This window comes from Hyla sarda, unplaced genomic scaffold (genome assembly GCF_029499605.1).
Source record: "Hyla sarda isolate aHylSar1 unplaced genomic scaffold, aHylSar1.hap1 scaffold_1118, whole genome shotgun sequence".
Lineage (NCBI taxonomy): Eukaryota > Metazoa > Chordata > Amphibia > Anura > Hylidae > Hyla > Hyla sarda.
The window spans coordinates 109,246-117,942 of NW_026607739.1; the positions used below are offsets into that span (position 1 = coordinate 109,246).

The following is an 8,697-nucleotide window of genomic DNA, read 5'->3' on the forward strand; positions in this document are numbered from 1 at the left end:
TTCAGCACCTATGTATAATGTTGTAAAAATGCTCTAGAAGCTAAAGTCGCAGAAATGTCACACATATTTGGCCTGCAACTTTCTGTGCGACAAATTCAGACAGGAAAAATCAGTATAAATCCTTAGAAAATTATCCCCCAGTGTCTCCATCTGCTGGCGGTATTGAATAAGCATTGCTGCACTGATGGGGTATGCATTAGACGAAAAAAAAGAAGAAAAAGAAGAATAATACGCCCAGAAAAGAGGCGAAAAGGAGAAAAACGTAAAAAAACGTGAAAAAAAAGTAAGAGGAAGAGAAGGGAAAAAAAGGTGGAAATGGGTTTAAAAGTGATTTCGGCGGAGAAATATATATATATATATATATATATATATATATATATATATATATATGCGCACACACACACATAGATATAAACGTATTCTCCGTTGAGATATTGCAGCCGCTGCTGTGTCCAGGCCCAGGAGCCTTAGCACTGTGCTGTGATGTCACTCAATACCACTGACATCACTAGGTGTAAACAACATCTCTCCTTTGCTGTGTATGTGACTATGGAGCTGTTTGGTGATGTCGTCTATTACGGCCTTCATAGAAGCAACAGGAGATTGTTGCATCCATCTTGAACCCTCAGAACTACAGTGCTATGATGTCACTCACTTCCACAGGCCTTGCAGAGTGTAAACAACAACAACCCAGCTTTGTTGTGTATGTAACCAAAGGGATTTGTGATGTCACCTAGAACCTTCACAGCAGCGACAGCTTTATGAGGAGCATCAGCACTGCTCTGCCTGAGCAGAACCATCACCGCCATAGGTTGTCAAATAACCCGGATTTAACCCACACAGGTAAGTCCAATGGGGTGCAGGCATGTCCTCTATGCTTACAGCTTCCCGTGGGTGTTGGTTTGATACCGTTTGGGGACAGCCAAGGAGGCATCTGCAGGCAACAAAGGTAGGTGTGTGCTTGTGTGTGTGTTTCCTATGCAGATCCTAAGCCCAGTGTCACATGCAAGTAGGAGGAGTAAGAAGGGTTCCTGGCAAATCCGGGTTATGGATTGCATTTAAAAAGGCCCCGTGGGAGTGCAATGGGCCCCTGTCTTGCTGCTTAGCAATAATGGTATGGGTTTAGGTTCTGCTGTGTGTACTGGTGGTTGACTGCCCCCCAGCCCAGAGTGTGCATGGAAAATTGTCTGGCAGCCTCCCTGACAGCAAGCAGTGATAGTGCCCATGAAGGGGACCTTGTTGGGCCCGCCCCTTTCACGGTTATCGCTTCTCGGCCTTTTGGCTAAGATCAAGTGTAGTATCTGTTCTTATCAGTTTAATATCTGATACGTCCCCTATCTGGGGACCATATATTAAATGGATTTTTGAGAACGGGGGCCGATTTCGAAGCTTGCTTCCGTCGCCCTATGCATTGACCCGATATGGCAGTATCTTCGGGTACAGTGCACCACCCCCTTACAGGGTTAAAAAGAAAGATTCCTACTTTCATTGCTACCTGCTTGCTGGCTAGCCAGCTAGCCAGCCCTGTGGGCCTTGCTGCTGCTGCAGCCAAAAAACAAAAGGTGGTGCTGCTTCTGCTGCTTCTGCTTCTGCTTGTGTCTGGCCCCTGTTGGAGCGTCCAGGCACAGGACTTCTGCTGCTGCTGACTAAATGGCCTCCTTAATTGGATCATTTGAGTAGCCAGCACACCTGTGCAGGTAGGGCATGACATGATAGGCAGCTGCCTTGATAGCGGGTGGGTGCTGAATGTTCCTAATTGACAAAATAAGATTAATGCTTATGAAGAAATATAAAATCTCATCCCTTCCCCAATATCGCGCCACACCCCTACCCCTTAATTCCCTGGTTGAACGTGATGGACATATGTCTTTTTTCGACCGTACTAACTATGTAACTATGTAACATAACATGGGGGGGGGGGGGTCTCCTGGCTGTTCACACAGGTGTGTCATTGCTGTACATTGACCATGCATTGCTTCTGTGGTATTGCAAAGGCAAAGACAAATGCTTCCAGCCATCCATTGCACTAATGGATTGGTCATCAGCTGGCTGTCTATGTCCCGCATCAATATAGACCAAAGTACAGAGGGTTAGGCTATGCTATTGTGCACCTACCTGATGCATCAGAAGGTGCGAGGCCCTTGCTAAATTCTGTGCACAGACTTTGAGATCTATGCTTTAGACTGTATCTAAACCTGCTCCAACATGGACTGACATTCTGGCCTACTTTCAGCCGATGCGACTTGTCTGTCGCTGAACAGTCGCTTTTTATGTATTCAGCACCTATGTATAATGTTGTAAAAATGCTCTAGAAGCTAAAGTCGCAGAAATGTCACACATATTTGGCCTGCAACTTTCTGTGCGACAAATTCAGACAGGAAAAATCAGTATAAATCCTTAGAAAATTATCCCCCAGTGTCTCCATCTGCTGGCGGTATTGAATAAGCATTGCTGCACTGATGGGGTATGCATTAGACGAAAAAAAAGAAGAAAAAGAAGAATAATACGCCCAGAAAAGAGGCGAAAAGGAGAAAAACGTAAAAAAACGTGAAAAAAAAGTAAGAGGAAGAGAAGGGAAAAAAAGGTGGAAATGGGTTTAAAAGTGATTTCGGCGGAGAAATATATATATATATATATATATATATATATATATATATATATATGCGCACACACACACATAGATATAAACGTATTCTCCGTTGAGATATTGCAGCCGCTGCTGTGTCCAGGCCCAGGAGCCTTAGCACTGTGCTGTGATGTCACTCAATACCACTGACATCACTAGGTGTAAACAACATCTCTCCTTTGCTGTGTATGTGACTATGGAGCTGTTTGGTGATGTCGTCTATTACGGCCTTCATAGAAGCAACAGGAGATTGTTGCATCCATCTTGAACCCTCAGAACTACAGTGCTATGATGTCACTCACTTCCACAGGCCTTGCAGAGTGTAAACAACAACAACCCAGCTTTGTTGTGTATGTAACCAAAGGGATTTGTGATGTCACCTAGAACCTTCACAGCAGCGACAGCTTTATGAGGAGCATCAGCACTGCTCTGCCTGAGCAGAACCATCACCGCCATAGGTTGTCAAATAACCCGGATTTAACCCACACAGGTAAGTCCAATGGGGTGCAGGCATGTCCTCTATGCTTACAGCTTCCCGTGGGTGTTGGTTTGATACCGTTTGGGGACAGCCAAGGAGGCATCTGCAGGCAACAAAGGTAGGTGTGTGCTTGTGTGTGTGTTTCCTATGCAGATCCTAAGCCCAGTGTCACATGCAAGTAGGAGGAGTAAGAAGGGTTCCTGGCAAATCCGGGTTATGGATTGCATTTAAAAAGGCCCCGTGGGAGTGCAATGGGCCCCTGTCTTGCTGCTTAGCAATAATGGTATGGGTTTAGGTTCTGCTGTGTGTACTGGTGGTTGACTGCCCCCCAGCCCAGAGTGTGCATGGAAAATTGTCTGGCAGCCTCCCTGACAGCAAGCAGTGATAGTGCCCATGAAGGGGACCTTGTTGGGCCCGCCCCTTTCACGGTTATCGCTTCTCGGCCTTTTGGCTAAGATCAAGTGTAGTATCTGTTCTTATCAGTTTAATATCTGATACGTCCCCTATCTGGGGACCATATATTAAATGGATTTTTGAGAACGGGGGCCGATTTCGAAGCTTGCTTCCGTCGCCCTATGCATTGACCCGATATGGCAGTATCTTCGGGTACAGTGCACCACCCCCTTACAGGGTTAAAAAGAAAGATTCCTACTTTCATTGCTACCTGCTTGCTGGCTAGCCAGCTAGCCAGCCCTGTGGGCCTTGCTGCTGCTGCAGCCAAAAAACAAAAGGTGGTGCTGCTGCTGCTTCTGCTGCTTCTGCTTCTGCTTGTGTCTGGCCCCTGTTGGAGCGTCCAGGCACAGGACTTCTGCTGCTGCTGACTAAATGGCCTCCTTAATTGGATCATTTGAGTAGCCAGCACACCTGTGCAGGTAGGGCATGACATGATAGGCAGCTGCCTTGATAGCGGGTGGGTGCTGAATGTTCCTAATTGACAAAATAAGATTAATGCTTATGAAGAAATATAAAATCTCATCCCTTCCCCAATATCGCGCCACACCCCTACCCCTTAATTCCCTGGTTGAACGTGATGGACATATGTCTTTTTTCGACCGTACTAACTATGTAACTATGTAACATAACATGGGGGGGGGGGGGGGTCTCCTGGCTGTTCACACAGGTGTGTCATTGCTGTACATTGACCATGCATTGCTTCTGTGGTATTGCAAAGGCAAAGACAAATGCTTCCAGCCATCCATTGCACTAATGGATTGGTCATCAGCTGGCTGTCTATGTCCCGCATCAATATAGACCAAAGTACAGAGGGTTAGGCTATGCTATTGTGCACCTACCTGATGCATCAGAAGGTGCGAGGCCCTTGCTAAATTCTGTGCACAGACTTTGAGATCTATGCTTTAGACTGTATCTAAACCTGCTCCAACATGGACTGACATTCTGGCCTACTTTCAGCCGATGCGACTTGTCTGTCGCTGAACAGTCGCTTTTTATGTATTCAGCACCTATGTATAATGTTGTAAAAATGCTCTAGAAGCTAAAGTCGCAGAAATGTCACACATATTTGGCCTGCAACTTTCTGTGCGACAAATTCAGACAGGAAAAATCAGTATAAATCCTTAGAAAATTATCCCCCAGTGTCTCCATCTGCTGGCGGTATTGAATAAGCATTGCTGCACTGATGGGGTATGCATTAGACGAAAAAAAAGAAGAAAAAGAAGAATAATACGCCCAGAAAAGAGGCGAAAAGGAGAAAAACGTAAAAAAACGTGAAAAAAAAGTAAGAGGAAGAGAAGGGAAAAAAAGGTGGAAATGGGTTTAAAAGTGATTTCGGCGGAGAAATATATATATATATATATATATATATATATATATATATATATATATGCGCACACACACACATAGATATAAACGTATTCTCCGTTGAGATATTGCAGCCGCTGCTGTGTCCAGGCCCAGGAGCCTTAGCACTGTGCTGTGATGTCACTCAATACCACCACTGACATCACTAGGTGTAAACAACATCTCTCCTTTGCTGTGTATGTGACTATGGAGCTGTTTGGTGATGTCGTCTATTACGGCCTTCATAGAAGCAACAGGAGATTGTTGCATCCATCTTGAACCCTCAGAACTACAGTGCTATGATGTCACTCACTTCCACAGGCCTTGCAGAGTGTAAACAACAACAACCCAGCTTTGTTGTGTATGTAACCAAAGGGATTTGTGATGTCACCTAGAACCTTCACAGCAGCGACAGCTTTATGAGGAGCATCAGCACTGCTCTGCCTGAGCAGAACCATCACCGCCATAGGTTGTCAAATAACCCGGATTTAACCCACACAGGTAAGTCCAATGGGGTGCAGGCATGTCCTCTATGCTTACAGCTTCCCGTGGGTGTTGGTTTGATACCGTTTGGGGACAGCCAAGGAGGCATCTGCAGGCAACAAAGGTAGGTGTGTGCTTGTGTGTGTGTTTCCTATGCAGATCCTAAGCCCAGTGTCACATGCAAGTAGGAGGAGTAAGAAGGGTTCCTGGCAAATCCGGGTTATGGATTGCATTTAAAAAGGCCCCGTGGGAGTGCAATGGGCCCCTGTCTTGCTGCTTAGCAATAATGGTATGGGTTTAGGTTCTGCTGTGTGTACTGGTGGTTGACTGCCCCCCAGCCCAGAGTGTGCATGGAAAATTGTCTGGCAGCCTCCCTGACAGCAAGCAGTGATAGTGCCCATGAAGGGGACCTTGTTGGGCCCGCCCCTTTCACGGTTATCGCTTCTCGGCCTTTTGGCTAAGATCAAGTGTAGTATCTGTTCTTATCAGTTTAATATCTGATACGTCCCCTATCTGGGGACCATATATTAAATGGATTTTTGAGAACGGGGGCCGATTTCGAAGCTTGCTTCCGTCGCCCTATGCATTGACCCGATATGGCAGTATCTTCGGGTACAGTGCACCACCCCCTTACAGGGTTAAAAAGAAAGATTCCTACTTTCATTGCTACCTGCTTGCTGGCTAGCCAGCTAGCCAGCCCTGTGGGCCTTGCTGCTGCTGCAGCCAAAAAACAAAAGGTGGTGCTGCTGCTGCTTCTGCTGCTTCTGCTTCTGCTTGTGTCTGGCCCCTGTTGGAGCGTCCAGGCACAGGACTTCTGCTGCTGCTGACTAAATGGCCTCCTTAATTGGATCATTTGAGTAGCCAGCACACCTGTGCAGGTAGGGCATGACATGATAGGCAGCTGCCTTGATAGCGGGTGGGTGCTGAATGTTCCTAATTGACAAAATAAGATTAATGCTTATGAAGAAATATAAAATCTCATCCCTTCCCCAATATCGCGCCACACCCCTACCCCTTAATTCCCTGGTTGAACGTGATGGACATATGTCTTTTTTCGACCGTACTAACTATGTAACTATGTAACATAACATGGGGGGGGGGGGTCTCCTGGCTGTTCACACAGGTGTGTCATTGCTGTACATTGACCATGCATTGCTTCTGTGGTATTGCAAAGGCAAAGACAAATGCTTCCAGCCATCCATTGCACTAATGGATTGGTCATCAGCTGGCTGTCTATGTCCCGCATCAATATAGACCAAAGTACAGAGGGTTAGGCTATGCTATTGTGCACCTACCTGATGCATCAGAAGGTGCGAGGCCCTTGCTAAATTCTGTGCACAGACTTTGAGATCTATGCTTTAGACTGTATCTAAACCTGCTCCAACATGGACTGACATTCTGGCCTACTTTCAGCCGATGCGACTTGTCTGTCGCTGAACAGTCGCTTTTTATGTATTCAGCACCTATGTATAATGTTGTAAAAATGCTCTAGAAGCTAAAGTCGCAGAAATGTCACACATATTTGGCCTGCAACTTTCTGTGCGACAAATTCAGACAGGAAAAATCAGTATAAATCCTTAGAAAATTATCCCCCAGTGTCTCCATCTGCTGGCGGTATTGAATAAGCATTGCTGCACTGATGGGGTATGCATTAGACGAAAAAAAAGAAGAAAAAGAAGAATAATACGCCCAGAAAAGAGGCGAAAAGGAGAAAAACGTAAAAAAACGTGAAAAAAAAGTAAGAGGAAGAGAAGGGAAAAAAAGGTGGAAATGGGTTTAAAAGTGATTTCGGCGGAGAAATATATATATATATATATATATATATATATATATATATATATATATGCGCACACACACACATAGATATAAACGTATTCTCCGTTGAGATATTGCAGCCGCTGCTGTGTCCAGGCCCAGGAGCCTTAGCACTGTGCTGTGATGTCACTCAATACCACTGACATCACTAGGTGTAAACAACATCTCTCCTTTGCTGTGTATGTGACTATGGAGCTGTTTGGTGATGTCGTCTATTACGGCCTTCATAGAAGCAACAGGAGATTGTTGCATCCATCTTGAACCCTCAGAACTACAGTGCTATGATGTCACTCACTTCCACAGGCCTTGCAGAGTGTAAACAACAACAACCCAGCTTTGTTGTGTATGTAACCAAAGGGATTTGTGATGTCACCTAGAACCTTCACAGCAGCGACAGCTTTATGAGGAGCATCAGCACTGCTCTGCCTGAGCAGAACCATCACCGCCATAGGTTGTCAAATAACCCGGATTTAACCCACACAGGTAAGTCCAATGGGGTGCAGGCATGTCCTCTATGCTTACAGCTTCCCGTGGGTGTTGGTTTGATACCGTTTGGGGACAGCCAAGGAGGCATCTGCAGGCAACAAAGGTAGGTGTGTGCTTGTGTGTGTGTTTCCTATGCAGATCCTAAGCCCAGTGTCACATGCAAGTAGGAGGAGTAAGAAGGGTTCCTGGCAAATCCGGGTTATGGATTGCATTTAAAAAGGCCCCGTGGGAGTGCAATGGGCCCCTGTCTTGCTGCTTAGCAATAATGGTATGGGTTTAGGTTCTGCTGTGTGTACTGGTGGTTGACTGCCCCCCAGCCCAGAGTGTGCATGGAAAATTGTCTGGCAGCCTCCCTGACAGCAAGCAGTGATAGTGCCCATGAAGGGGACCTTGTTGGGCCCGCCCCTTTCACGGTTATCGCTTCTCGGCCTTTTGGCTAAGATCAAGTGTAGTATCTGTTCTTATCAGTTTAATATCTGATACGTCCCCTATCTGGGGACCATATATTAAATGGATTTTTGAGAACGGGGGCCGATTTCGAAGCTTGCTTCCGTCGCCCTATGCATTGACCCGATATGGCAGTATCTTCGGGTACAGTGCACCACCCCCTTACAGGGTTAAAAAGAAAGATTCCTACTTTCATTGCTACCTGCTTGCTGGCTAGCCAGCTAGCCAGCCCTGTGGGCCTTGCTGCTGCTGCAGCCAAAAAACAAAAGGTGGTGCTGCTGCTGCTTCTGCTGCTTCTGCTTCTGCTTGTGTCTGGCCCCTGTTGGAGCGTCCAGGCACAGGACTTCTGCTGCTGCTGACTAAATGGCCTCCTTAATTGGATCATTTGAGTAGCCAGCACACCTGTGCAGGTAGGGCATGACATGATAGGCAGCTGCCTTGATAGCGGGTGGGTGCTGAATGTTCCTAATTGACAAAATAAGATTAATGCTTATGAAGAAATATAAAATCTCATCCCTTCCCCAATATCGCGCCACACCCCTACCCCTTAATTCCCTGGTTGAAC

The 8,697-nt window shown here is 46.1% G+C and overlaps 4 non-coding genes across 4 annotated transcripts; all 4 read left to right on the top strand.

The window, feature by feature from the left end:
* The first annotated feature begins 1,262 nt into the window (after window positions 1–1,262).
* On the top strand, window positions 1,263–1,453 carry LOC130301299 (U2 spliceosomal RNA). The gene has a single exon (XR_008851973.1). It is a non-coding gene; the product is annotated as a U2 spliceosomal RNA (small nuclear RNA).
* A 2,082-nt stretch (window positions 1,454–3,535) lies between these two features.
* On the top strand, window positions 3,536–3,726 carry LOC130301300 (U2 spliceosomal RNA). Its single transcript, XR_008851974.1, has one exon. It is a non-coding gene; the product is annotated as a U2 spliceosomal RNA (small nuclear RNA).
* Window positions 3,727–5,821: 2,095 nt separating this feature from the next.
* Window positions 5,822–6,012, top strand: LOC130301301 (U2 spliceosomal RNA). Its single transcript, XR_008851975.1, has one exon. It is a non-coding gene; the product is annotated as a U2 spliceosomal RNA (small nuclear RNA).
* Window positions 6,013–8,101: 2,089 nt separating this feature from the next.
* Window positions 8,102–8,292, top strand: LOC130301302 (U2 spliceosomal RNA). The gene has a single exon (XR_008851976.1). It is a non-coding gene; the product is annotated as a U2 spliceosomal RNA (small nuclear RNA).
* The last annotated feature ends 405 nt before the right edge of the window (window positions 8,293–8,697 follow it).